The sequence below is a fragment of the Oryctolagus cuniculus genome, chromosome 3 (assembly GCF_964237555.1).
Source record: "Oryctolagus cuniculus chromosome 3, mOryCun1.1, whole genome shotgun sequence".
NCBI classification, from domain to species: Eukaryota; Metazoa; Chordata; class Mammalia; order Lagomorpha; family Leporidae; genus Oryctolagus; species Oryctolagus cuniculus.
In genome coordinates this window covers 55,511,530-55,524,855 of record NC_091434.1, presented here as the reverse complement: position 1 = coordinate 55,524,855, position 13,326 = coordinate 55,511,530, and positions in this window count along the sequence as shown.

Here is a 13,326-nt window from a genome sequence, read left to right as displayed (position 1 = left end):
GCAAGTGCATCTATATTTACTGAGCAATATAATTATTCAATAGAAAGCTAAAGAATAACACACTTTTTCCCAAGAAAATTTTGTAATATATATGTGTCCCCGCCCATGCCATTTGTTAAGACAGTGTGTTCATTTATGCCTGCTAGGGCAGATTCACCTTTCTTTGTGCAAATGACAGGACGCTGGCACCCTAGAAATAGATCTGGGTGTAAGAAAGCCCAACTGAGTCTCTTTAGAGTAGATTTAAAGTGATCCTCTACTGAGAAAATATTATTTCCTTTGGCTACCAGAAGACATGGATTACCCTAAAACATTTAGACCAATGGAGAGTGTTGCTATATCAGAATAATCAATGTTGAATTCTATGTTGAGTAATAAAAATAAGGGATAACATCTATATCATTTACTTTCATGATTACTTGCCATAATAATAATGAATTTAAATGTTTGCCTGAAAAATGCTTGTGAAATCTCGAATATAGCATATTATAATTGAAAAATAAGTGGACAAAAATTGCAAGAAAACAATTCTATTTCAAATGCTCTAAGATAGTATGTTCCAAAAATGAGAACTAAAATTGGAACAGATGATTTTTTCCCCAAGCAAATATGTGAAACTATCTTTGAAGATAAAGTACATGGGGATATCAACTGGGAAATGCTGACCCAGTTTGTTTTTCATCTGTCAGAGCAGAATTGTTTCTTCTGCTGTTTAAGAAAAAAATCACACCAAGTGTTTTACTAGAAAATGTAGATTTTCCCTCCTATCTTTTTTTTGACTACCATCTAGATAATTCACTTCTTACCTTTGTTATTATACTGGAATTCATTTTGTTCCTGATCTTCTCCTTTCTTAATTTCATTGCAGACATTATGTAGGTTTGTGTTATCTCCATGTTTTCTTTTTCTGTGACATCATTCCTTTAATTTTTTCAGTTCTGTGACTCTTTTATATTTTATTGTTGTTGTTAAATGATGTGGTTAGACATGCTTAGCTTTTTAATTATAATAATATATTTGATTGCACTACACACACACACACACACACACAATAGAAATCCCTGCAAAGTTTGATGAGGAAAATTCTTAGTTACAATGAATTGAAACTCAGATTGACAGATAAATTGATTCGTTCTCAAGTATATTAATGGCTGTGCAAGAATCTGAAATCTTAGTTAAGTACTATAAAAGCCATTCTGATTATAAACAATTCATCTAGATATTTAATATTATTGCTTTCACAGTCTGGACATTCCTTATTATTATTATTACTATTTATGTATTAGGGTCTAAAAGTGAATGGATAGTGAGATAATTGTTCATATATTCTGATATTACCAACACCACAATCAAAAGGAATCTGGCAAATGGGCTGAAGATCAACAAAAAGCCAAGTGAACTAAAAGATTAATCAGGAAGGAGTTATCAGGACTACATGGCACACTCATTTCGATCACCAGCTGATAGCTTCCCCATAAATTTTATCTGAAAACTGAAATCCCAGTTTTTTTCCAGGAATGAATAATTGTACTTTCTGTATACTATGGTAATTTAAATGAGTAACATTATTGTTTACCCACCATTTCTACTCTACACAGTCATTACTATGGTAATTGTTACTGCAAAGATGAGTGCTTTAGCACATGCTTTCAAATCTGAATGTGGAAATTAAATGTAGCCAACTAACAAAATGGGAAGAAAATTCATCCACAATTTCAACTACCATGCATTTGTCAATATCATGTTTTCTCTAAGCTGTTGAAGATACATATCAGACTGTCCACAAAGCATAAAACTTGTATATCTTCCAAATATTTTAATCTCAACCTCAGACTCATCTTCTGACTCCATAAGCACAACCAAAACCTGTTTTTTGTACCATGTCCCTAAATTCTGTGAAAGCCATTACAATTTGTTACTGAAGCCAGAAACCATGTTATACCAACATCAACAAAATGAATGAACGATTTTCTTAGATATTTCTCAAATGTTTCCACTTTCACAGCATATATTTTCTATACAATTCTAGTTCTAGTAGTTTGTAAGCTGAATTACTAATTTAAGTAAATATTCAATCCTCCCAAACCTCCCATTTCTGCAACCCATCCTGCCCACTGCTGTCAGGGTTATATTTTAATAATATAAACTTATTATCATATGCCTTTACATTAAAACCTGTAATGGGTCCTCTGTTAACCTCACAACAAATACAAACATCTTTGGCATTTCATGGAAAATCCATGGGGAGGTAGATGCTAGCTTGCCTGTTCAGGTTGATAGATTCCAGCAGTCCTCTGGGACAACCATTCTAATATACTCAGCTAACATCTTTGAGGTTTTATGAATACATACTCTTTTTCCTACAATGCTTTCCATCCTATGTTTTTCCTCTCTTTGATAACATTGAGACAAAATTCAACTTGAGTGTCAGTTTTGTTCAGGCCTTTGTTCCCAGTGTTCCCCTCTCTCCAGATGAGATGGCTACCTGTCCTCTGTCCTCACATGATGTGCTGTGCAAAAATTTTGTTATAAGGTGCCCTCTGCCTTGAATATATTACCTTGTTTGTCAGATTCACACGATGAAGAGCTCCATGAGTCAATGTAGAATGTGACAGATAATAAGCACTCAAATATTTGTTGAACAAGGGAACAAAATGGGTTTAAAAGTATAATTAAAATATATGCTGAGGGGATTAGAGACTTTAGAATTGTCATTGATTATTTTACATCAAGCTGGTCTTCAATAAAACTAAATGAAGAGATAATCTTCAAAATTTTGGGTCTCAAACTGTTAGGAAGGAAGAATTTCAACTTTAAGAAAATTACGAATCATTTTAAATGGAACTCTAAAAGCAAAAATCTAAGCATGACTTGAATCCTTTGCCCAGCCCCACAAGGAAGCCCCAAAGTCCACTGTATTTCTCTATCTATGTCTATATAGCTATTTATCTAGATCTACCATCTATTTATATGTCATGATATCTATCATGTATCATCTGCAATCTAATAGATCATCTATCATTTCCTACCTTTATGTTCATCTTAGTAGTTGTCACAAACAATAAAGTACTGTGCATCAGACAACAAACTAGTGTTTAGAGATAGATAAATAAGTAGAGCAGAGTTGCTATTTAGGTATCTAAGTCTAGTAGGGGAAACATATATGCAAAATTTCATATTTATTAATCTGAAGTTTGCTATTTCATTATTAATAGCCAAAAAAGGAGTTTATACTCACCAATGTATTTTCCTGACTGTCCTTTGTCCTCCTTTTCTCTACACTTTGTCTACTTTACTTTATCTCTACTTATTTGTCTAGCTAATCCACTGTCACTAGTGTGTCTCTCACAAGACAGTGTCGCCCTGTGGAAAACTTTCTAATAAACTGTTTTCTTAGTCTTCAAAGTATTACTTATGAATTAAGAGCCATGGTTTGGGAACCAGTTTTGTTGTGCAATGGATTACATTCTGGCTTGTGATACCAGCATCTGGTATTGGAATGCCAGTTAGAGTCCCAGTTGCTCTGTTTCTGATCCAGATTCCTACTAATGTGCCTGGGAAGGCAGCAGAAGAAAACTCAAGTACTTCAACATTTGCTATCCAATCATAAGGGCATGATGGAGTTTCTGGTTCCTGGATTTAGCCTGACCCAGAACTGGTTGTTAAATCCATTTGGGATGTGAACCAGAGGGAAAAATCAATCTCTCTCTCACACTCTCAATCTGTCTCTCCTCTGTGTGTGTGTGTGTGTGTGTGTGTGTGTGTGTCTCTCTCTCTGCATTTTAAATAAAATACATAAATAAATAAATACCCAAGATTCTACTTTAGGGGCTATGCTCTTTTTTCCTAAGTGTTGAAGACAGCTGAAATCTAGCGTATCATCTGCCATTCTTGTGAATGTGTCCCTCTCCACCATCCAGGATAAATTGATTAGTATATAGGAAAGAATTGATTTTCCTTTACAAATGGCACCATTGTAAAGGTCAAAACTCCAGAGGAAGATGCTTCTAATTATTCATATTGGCATCTTATAGACTACCCTGAGTTCCCAACCCTTGCAAACATGAGCTATAGAATCTACTTGTCAGAAAACTCCTGATAGAAAAGTAAGCAGGTAACCAGCTTTCATTGCTTTTTTAGTCTTATTCTTTTGAATAATGTCTTTATTTTTATTTATTGTGTCTTTTTATGGTAATAGTGGAAAATCTATATTTATATACTTACCTAGTTTTTCTTTATCAGAATTATGGTTTTAATTGCCAACTTTTAATTTTTTCATAAACTGCTTCTGAATATTTCCTGGTGCTATTTTTTACCTTAACCCTGTTTGGAATACTGTATCAGAGGTCTTTAATTAAAAATAGATATCATTCCACTTTAATTGAACTCAACATAGTTTGTTTACTATTGTTACCTTTTTATCTAGTTTGTATTCATTAGCTTTTGACTATTATAACTGTCATTGAATATTATTTTATTGTATAATTCAATGTGTTATCAGTAATTTATGTAGAACACCTAAGATCTTGGGGAGGTGCCCACATATTAAGTAAAGAAGTGTTGATAAAAGGCTTTACATAAACCCTTCAGACATCTACAAATAGGTTTTTCCATTCACTCCAACATTTAAATCCCATAAATATCAACTTTACCAGACCTAAATTTTCATCAGGCCCTAGAAGAATTAAAATTCAGTGAACTAGAAGCAAGACTATCATGTATAAACCAAACCATCTCACTGGCTTAGTACCATTACTGGGCTTCAAACTGGAAAACAATCTCATTTTATAAAACCCCTCAATATTCTACTTACCTCTCAAGTGAGGGTGAGACTTGCGCCTTCCTTGCTCCTATGAACACCATACTTTGTTCTGTCGAATACATTTGCTGCCTGTGGTTTGCCATGTTGTATTTTTCCAGTTGATCCAACCCCTAACTGTTGCCTATAAGCTACCTGGACTCCGTGTCTCAGTCCTCCACATGGTAATTGTTGAAGACATGTGTGACATACGTTATACAAACCCACCACAGTTGAAGAAATCATATTTGCTAAATGTTTTTCTGAACTTGTGTGAGCTACAATATTTTAAACTGAAGGGGAATGAGTTTTTTTTAATTTCATTTATTTGATTATTTAACTTTGAAGCCTATACTAAATTTTCAAAAATTTTAAAAATAACTGTTTCAAATTAATAATATGAGTTTCAACTACTCTTCTTACCTTATCAGTTGAATTTTAACCTAATGATTTTACAAAAGGCTACTATTTCAACTTTTGTGGATTGGCAAGGAATCAGTCTCTGCATTAGAATCATAAGCCTAGAACAGATTATATGTTTTATTAAGTGGCTTCTCATTCTGAAAAGATATACAGAAATAAAATAGTTTACAGAAATATATTCCACATAAGAGGAATCTTATTTCTGCCATGCAATGCAACTCTCCAGCCCACAACCTTTGTAACCCACAAATTTTATTGGGCAATATGAAACACAATATAATATTTCCAGCATTTCCAGCATCAGAAATTACAGTTGCTATAATTATAATATCCAGGCATTAATTGTATTTATTTATTTATTTATTTTATTTTTTTTTTGATAGGCAGAGTGGACAGTGAGACAGAGAGACAGAGAGAGAAAGGTCTTCCTTTGCCGTTGGTTCACCCTCCAATGGCCGCCGCTGCAGCCGGCGCACCGCGCTGATCCGATGGCAGGAGCCAGGATCCAGGTGCTTTTCCTGGTCTCCCATGGGGTGCAGGGCCCAAGCACCTGGGCCATCCTCCACTGCACTCCCTGGCCACAGCAGAGGGCTGGCCTGGAAGAGGGGCAACCGGGACAGAATCCGGCGCCCCGACCGGGACTAGAACCCGGTGTGCCAGCGCCGCAAGGTGGAGGATTAGCCTATTGAGCCACGGCGCCGGCTCTAATTGTATTTATTTATCCACTATGCTAATACCTAACACTCTTTTGGCGAAGCTGATTCAAAGCCTGGAGCCAGGAGATTCTTTATGTCTCCCACATGGGTGCGAGGACTGTTACTTGGGCCACACTCCACTGCTTTCCCAGGCACATTAGCAAGGAGCTGGATCAGAAGTGGAACAGCCAGGACTTGAACCGAGATACCAGCATTTCAGGCAGCGGCCTTATGAGCTATGCCATGCCAGTCCAGCTCTTTTCAGATTCTAAAGGATTTATTTGTAAAATTAAGAATCAAGATGTTTTTCCAATATTCATATCACATAACAATGTCATTTCACATAAATAGAATTTAACTACAAGTATTTGCATAGAAAGGATACTACAGAAGTACAGTTTTACATAAATGAGTGTAGCTAAGCTAAAGGAAGCTATTAAAGCACACTATGTACTGTGAAGTTGTTAGTTTCCATTTATATTAAGAATTGATTTATCTATTTTGACTAGAATGACAGTTTACTAATCGTAAAAATGTTTATAAAATTGGCTGCAAATATACAATTTTAGATGGAGTATAAAATATAACTATATTAAAAATAATACATAGCTGTGTTTCCATAAACAAATTTAAAATTAAGTACACTTACAAACTATGAGTTTGGATCTTAGTGGATTTTTACAAAATATATTTAAATTCATGAGTTGTGACATTCAAACTGCTTTGCAGTACTGAATTCTAGCATCTGCTGCAAATCCTGGGCAGTGTTCCTGTGATGGTACACTCTACCTTTACACTCACAGTCTAGAGGTTGAGTAGAACAAGCCACATTGCTCTTGTGAAACACTATCCCATCATGCCTTCAAGAAGAACAAATATGTTACTTTCTCATTTGAAGGGTCAGGACATTTCAAAGGAGGTGAAAAATAATTACAAAGCAGGAGTATATGTGTTAAAACAATGCATTGGGCATGGTTTTGTCTTGTAATAAATTCAGCCACTCACATGAGGGTAGTTCCTAACCTGACTCACTTGCCCTCGTCTACACCTCATCTCCCCTGAAAGTGCCTTCATATTGGCACCCTATCATGGATGATACTACCATTCATGCTTCAGCAAATAATTAATTTTCTTTTCCTTCCCTTCCTTCCTTTCCTTTCTTCCCTCCCTTCCCTTTGTCCCTTCCTCTCTCTTTTTCCCCTTTCCTTTCCTTTCCTCTCCCCTTCCTTCCTTCCTTCCTTCCTTCCTTCCTTCCTTCCTCTTTCTTTCTTTCTTTCTTTCTTTCTTTCTTTCTTTCTTTCTTTCTTTCTTTCTTTCTTTCTTTCTTTCTTTCTTTCTTTTTCTTTCTTTCTTTCTTTCTTTCTTTTCTTTCTTTCTTCTTTCTTCTTTCTTCTTTCTTCTTTCTTCTTTCCTTTCTTTCTTCTCTCTCTTTTTCTTTCTATCTCTTATTTTCTTCTCTTTTCCTTCCTTTCTTTATTGTCTGCCTGCTTTTTTTGTTTGTTTTCTGAAGTCTACATCTCTCATTTAGGTCTAGCACATAGGAAGGGTCCTGGAAGGCTGCTCTCTGCTAGTCATTATTACTCCTATTTCCAGAAGACTCAAGGCATTAATTTCTGAATGTGCAGGAGCCAGGTCTCCACAGACAGGCAGCTTTCCTGAAGACTTCCTGATGATTACTGCTCACTGTCTCTCATAGTCAACTATATTCTCAGGTACATTATGCACAGATCTGTTTGTAAAACTGTGACGCACCTTTTTTCTTATGTCATCAATAAATCTCATTTTCCTTTGGTCTATACAATGAATAAATATATTTATTCAAGGAGATGTAATGATAACTATTGTAAAAATTATTTAATAAATATTTAATCAAGACCACTTGCTCTCAAATTTACCTAGTGATAGTGGGAATGAGTTAAAGTAGTTATGCCTAAAAATACTACTCAGGTTGTAACTATGTATGCTCTTTTTTGAGAAATCCTTTGAAATCAATACCTTGTTTAGGCAAATTTGTCTCTGAGGATCATTTATGTTTAATGTGTGCCAGCAACACAAGTTGGCTCTGAAAAGGCAACAGAGAGTAAAAAGACCGTCAGCAAGGATTTTACCATCTACATCAGGAAATGGAAAAATAAACAGACAAATCTAATAAGATGTGCTAAGCCATACTAAAATGCACCAAACATGACACATTAAAAGAAAATAGGAAATTTTGATGGATGTGGCCAAAAATAAGCAAAATAAAAAGTAGAGAGCTCATTTATGATTTTATACTTAAGTCAATAGTCATGATTTGCTATTGAAATGATAACTATTATCAGAGTAGAATATTAAAAATATCATTAAGGCTACACAAGAAAGAGGGAATCAGTAAATGTGCATTTATTTGTGGATATTCAGGATGCCAGAAAAATAAAGGATGAAGCTGCAGCTAGCAATAGAAATAAAGTTGGTTAGATAATCTAAAAGTTAAATAATCTAGAACCATCTAGATAGAGGTAAAGTTTTACAAAAGCGTGAAAGGGGATTTTAAAATTAAATTTATGTTTCTGGCCTGGGCTATTAGGTCAAGATGATCATTCACAAATAAAAAAAAGACTAAATGCAGAACTGGAAGTCAGTATACAAAAGCTGGGTCACTGTTATGGGGATGGGAGGTAATACTTTTGTGTATTATAGTTTTGCAAGATGTTATTATTTTTGGTATCTGGGTTAAGGGTTCATGAGACATGTCAATATTGTTTTTACAAATGTATGTGAATCTGTAATGATCTCAAAGTTAAACATTGTTAAAAGAAAAAGTCAACGTTTCTAAGTTGTATCCAAGTAGATAAGTCTTATAAATAGTTACATATATGGTAGAAACACTTCGATACAAACCAATAAGAACTTACTTGCATCAGTTATTTGATTAAGATGAGAATGCATACAAAATGCACATTTGCACAAAGGAGCAATTTAAGCATAACATATTAAATCACCAGATCTTCTTGCAAATTAAATGAATGAATATTATCTAAAGACATTTGCTTTGAATTTGTTTTCTCTTTGATATTGTTGATAATCTTTTCTTATGTAACAACCCATATACACAAAATGAATCATACATCATTTCCAAGCTTATTTATTTAAAGTGTGTTGAGGATTTAGATATACTTTGAAACAAATCAAGATAGTTTTTTAAATTATGTATTCTTCTCTAGTTTTATGTCGTCATACTGATACCATAGTTGACATAATTTATTTAAAAAACACCTTAATTTAGAATCTCTAACATATTAACTGATAAAACTCAATCTATTTTCACTTGGCTCATCATTTTACTTAACAGTGAATTAAATTGTATAATTGTAGTAACAAATTCAACATGAACAAAGTGATATGGCAAAAAACAAATCATGGCAAGCAACAGCAGTAAAAATACAATGGTATCCTACTTAATAGTCTAACAGTTTCACATTATGATTTGAGAATCAGTTTTATAATAAGTTAAGGATCAATTATTCTTAAAAAATTGAAATACAGATCATTTTAAAAATAATCTGCTGCCTATGTCAGAAGCTCAAAGAAAATAATATACCAAAAACATTACACTTGGAATCATCATCTAACCCATTTTTTTACTTATCTATTTTACTTGAACATGGTTTATTATAAAGTATTAGAACCACCAAGTGCATTTTAATGAAAATCTTAGAAGGTTTTGTGGGGAGCAACTTGGACTAGACTAAGTTACTGGAATTAAGACTTATTCTATGCATCTGCTCTCCCACAATATGGCGCTGGGAGAGGAGTAAACAACTTCTACACAGTTGCCTCTCTTTGGAGGAGAGCAGCATGCTCGGCATGTGGGTAGCAGAGTTGGGATTGGTGGAAGAGGACTATAAAGGAGGAGAGAGACAACATGCACCAGGAACATCTAAGGGGAACATCCGGATAACATCTGAGCAGCCCCCGAGAGAACCGGCCGGCGGTGTGCTGCTCCCCCGTGGAAGTGGGGAAAGTGGCAGGGGAACCGCCCTTCCACGGAGGTGGAAGGATTGGCAGCCAACCCGGGAAGGACCAGCAGCAAACCCGGGAAGGGCTGAGCAGACAAAAGAACAGCGCAGGGTCTAGTGTCGTTCCTCCACAAAGAGGGGGAGCGACAGGTTTGAGTAAATGTATAAAGAAGGAAAAAATGAAATGCTTCTATTTGCAACAAAATGCTTATAACTGGAAACCATTAAAGTTAGTGAATTAAGCCAGTCCCCAAAAGACAGATATCATATGTTTTCCCTGATCCGGAGTAGTCAATATAGTACCTAAATTGTAATCTCTCGGAGTGATATGGACAATTTGAGATTCGATGATTGTTTGCAGCCCTTTTCTCTACTGTTGAAGAACAGTGTTTTTTTCTTGATACTATTTGTTGTATTCTTTATATAGTGTAGGGTGAACCTTATGAGTACAAAGCATACTGAAAATATATCTTTGTAAAAATTAAGAGTGGAATACAAGAGGGAGAAGGAAGAAGTGTTGGAGCATGGAGAGAAGGGAGAGTGGGGTGGGGAGAATCACCATGTCCCTAAATCTGTTTATATGAAATACATGAAACTTGTATACCTTAATTTTTTTAATTAAAAAATAAAAACCAAAAATTGAGCTTGGGAAGAGAAAGAAGATAAGAGAGAAACAAAATAGAAGTTTCTCTAGAATTTAGACATGTACTAAGGAATTATTACATCACAGAAATAGTGGCAACAGAAAATTTAAGTAGAAGATCCTGAGGGGCAGGTAGTTGGTCTAGCTGTTGTGTTGCCACTTGGGATGCCTGCATCCCAACCAGAGTCCTTGAGTTCAAGTCCTGGCTACGCTCCTTCCAATCCAGCTTCCAGCTAATGCACACTCATGGAGGCAGCAGATGATCATTCAATTACTTGGATCAGTGCCTCCCACATGGGAGACTTAAACTGAATTCTGAACTCTTTGCGTCTGCCTGACCTTAGCTGTTACAGTCATTTGGCTAATGAATCAGTGGTTATGACAGCTTTCTCTGTCTTTCAACCTTTCAAAACTAAAACGAAAATTAATATTTAAAATATGTTAAAGTGTTAAGTGGTATGTAAATTGAGTCATGCAGCTTTTATTTCATAATCTATGTTATTGCTGGTGATCTTGATATAGTAGTTTTAATAGAATTGTAAGCCAAGACGCCATATTGCATTGAGTTTATAAAAGAGTAATGGGTAAGAAAGCATATGAAATACTTTTTAGAATATCCACTAGAAAGAAATGGGATTATGATTTAGAAGACAAAAAAAGCCTTTCATCCTAATTTTTGATTTTTTAAAATTTAGTTATTTCTAAGACTTTTCTATATATATGAAAATTTGTGTAGCTACACTGCCAAGTATGCCAGTTAGCTTCTGTGCAACTTAGATTCTTGATATACTACATTATGGAAAATGTCAATTAAAACAGATAAACTATATTAAATCTTTAAAAAATGCTATTACTCATTTTTCCCTTAAGATTATATTTGAATGTGAGGAAACATCATTATATAAGGAAATCTGAATCATAATTATAAGATACAATATGAAAAATGACAGAGGGCAATCATGTGTACAAAAAACACTAAATTAATGACATTTGTGTGGGGAGCAGGGCCCGGCCCCCACAACATGGCGCTGAGAGGGAGTAAACAAGTTCTACACAGCGGCTTCGGCTGCTTCATCAATTTGACTAATGAGTTGCAGGAGCTGACCCAACCTCTGATTGGAGGAGAACAGCGTGCTCAGCACGTGGGCAGCAGAGCACGGATCGGTGGGAGAGGACTATAAAGGTGAGATAGAAGCAGCGCAGGGGGGGATTCGCTTATGCGCCAGAAGGCGCCACAGACATCTCACACCATGCGCCGAAAGAATAACAAGAATGCGGACACACACCAAGTGGAATGCGGTTAGAATGCGGTTAGCACAGGAGCAAACTTGAGCGCACAACGCAGAGTCATTCGCTTAAGCAACAGCGTCCGGTCCGGTGTCGTTCTCCCACGAGCCCGCGGAGGAGTGACAATTTGGAAAAGGCAAAAGGAAATTTGAGATTTTGTAATGATTATTTTTATTTTTTGTAAAGGCTATTTTAGCTTCATATGGGATATTTTTCCTTTAGAGTTCACAATGAATGTGAATGTACTGCATATACTTACTTGATATCATACTATAATATTCAAATATTCCATATCTCTTATCATTTCACAATGGAGATAAATTCAAATCAGTCACAATTTGATGCATAATTCATAATGTCAAAACGTTTTCCATTTTCAGTTTTATATTGTGTAACTCACTACATTAATAATATATTCTTTTTACTATTTTATCGACCATCAAAGTAATAGGACAAACCACTATAGCAAGGTTATTTGCACACATGATTTCTTAGAAAACAGAGATGAGGGCTGGCACCATGGCTCATTTGGTTAATCCTCGGCCTGTGGCACTGGCATCCCATATGGGCCCAGGTTCTAGTCCTGGTTGCTCCTCTTCCAGTCCAGCTCTCTGCTGTGGCCTGGGAGGGCAGTGGAGGATGGCCCAAGTACTTGGGCCCCTGCACCCGCGTAGGAGACCAGGAAGAAGCACCTGTCTTCTGGCTTTGGATCTGCGTAGTTCCAGCTGTAGAGGCCATTTGGAGGGTGAACCAACAGAAGGAAGACCTTTCTCTCTGTCTCTCGCTCTCTCTCACTGTCTAACTCATCTGTCAAATAAAATAAAATAAAAAAGAAAGAAAGAAAACAGAGATGGTGGGGTGGCAGGGGGGCATTTGTTGCAGAAGTTAAGATAATGCTTTTAGTAGCTACATCCCACATCAGAAGTGTCTGGGCTTGAGTCCGGGATCTGTTCCAGCTTCCTGCTAATGTAGGTCATGGGAGGCAGCAGTAATGGCTTGAGTAACGGGGTCTTGGCCACTCACATCGGAGACCTAGTTTGAGTTCCTAGTTCTTAGCTTCCAATCTAATCCAGTCTCTGCTGTTGCAGGCATTTGGGCATTGGGGGAGTGAACCAAGGGAATGGAAGATCAAACTCCCTCTCCTTCTCTCTCCTCACAGCCTTTCAAATAAACAAAACAAATAGATAAAAATTTAAAAATACAGGAAATAGAGGTTTTCCCTGTTCCTCTATATTCTTTGGGAGCAGTTTTAATTATTGTGTTAGTCAACTATAACTCAAGACACTTTTATAATACACAGAGACATTTGTAATTTGCTTATAGTACTAATTTTAAGCAAATTGATGAGATGTGGCATGCAATCAAGCATTTTGAACTTTCTAACTCCTTGTGGAATTCTGGCATTGGAACTAGAAGTCTTCTAGTTCATTCCTTAATCACATCGGTATTGTAATCAAAAAAAAGAAAAAGAAAAAAGGAAGC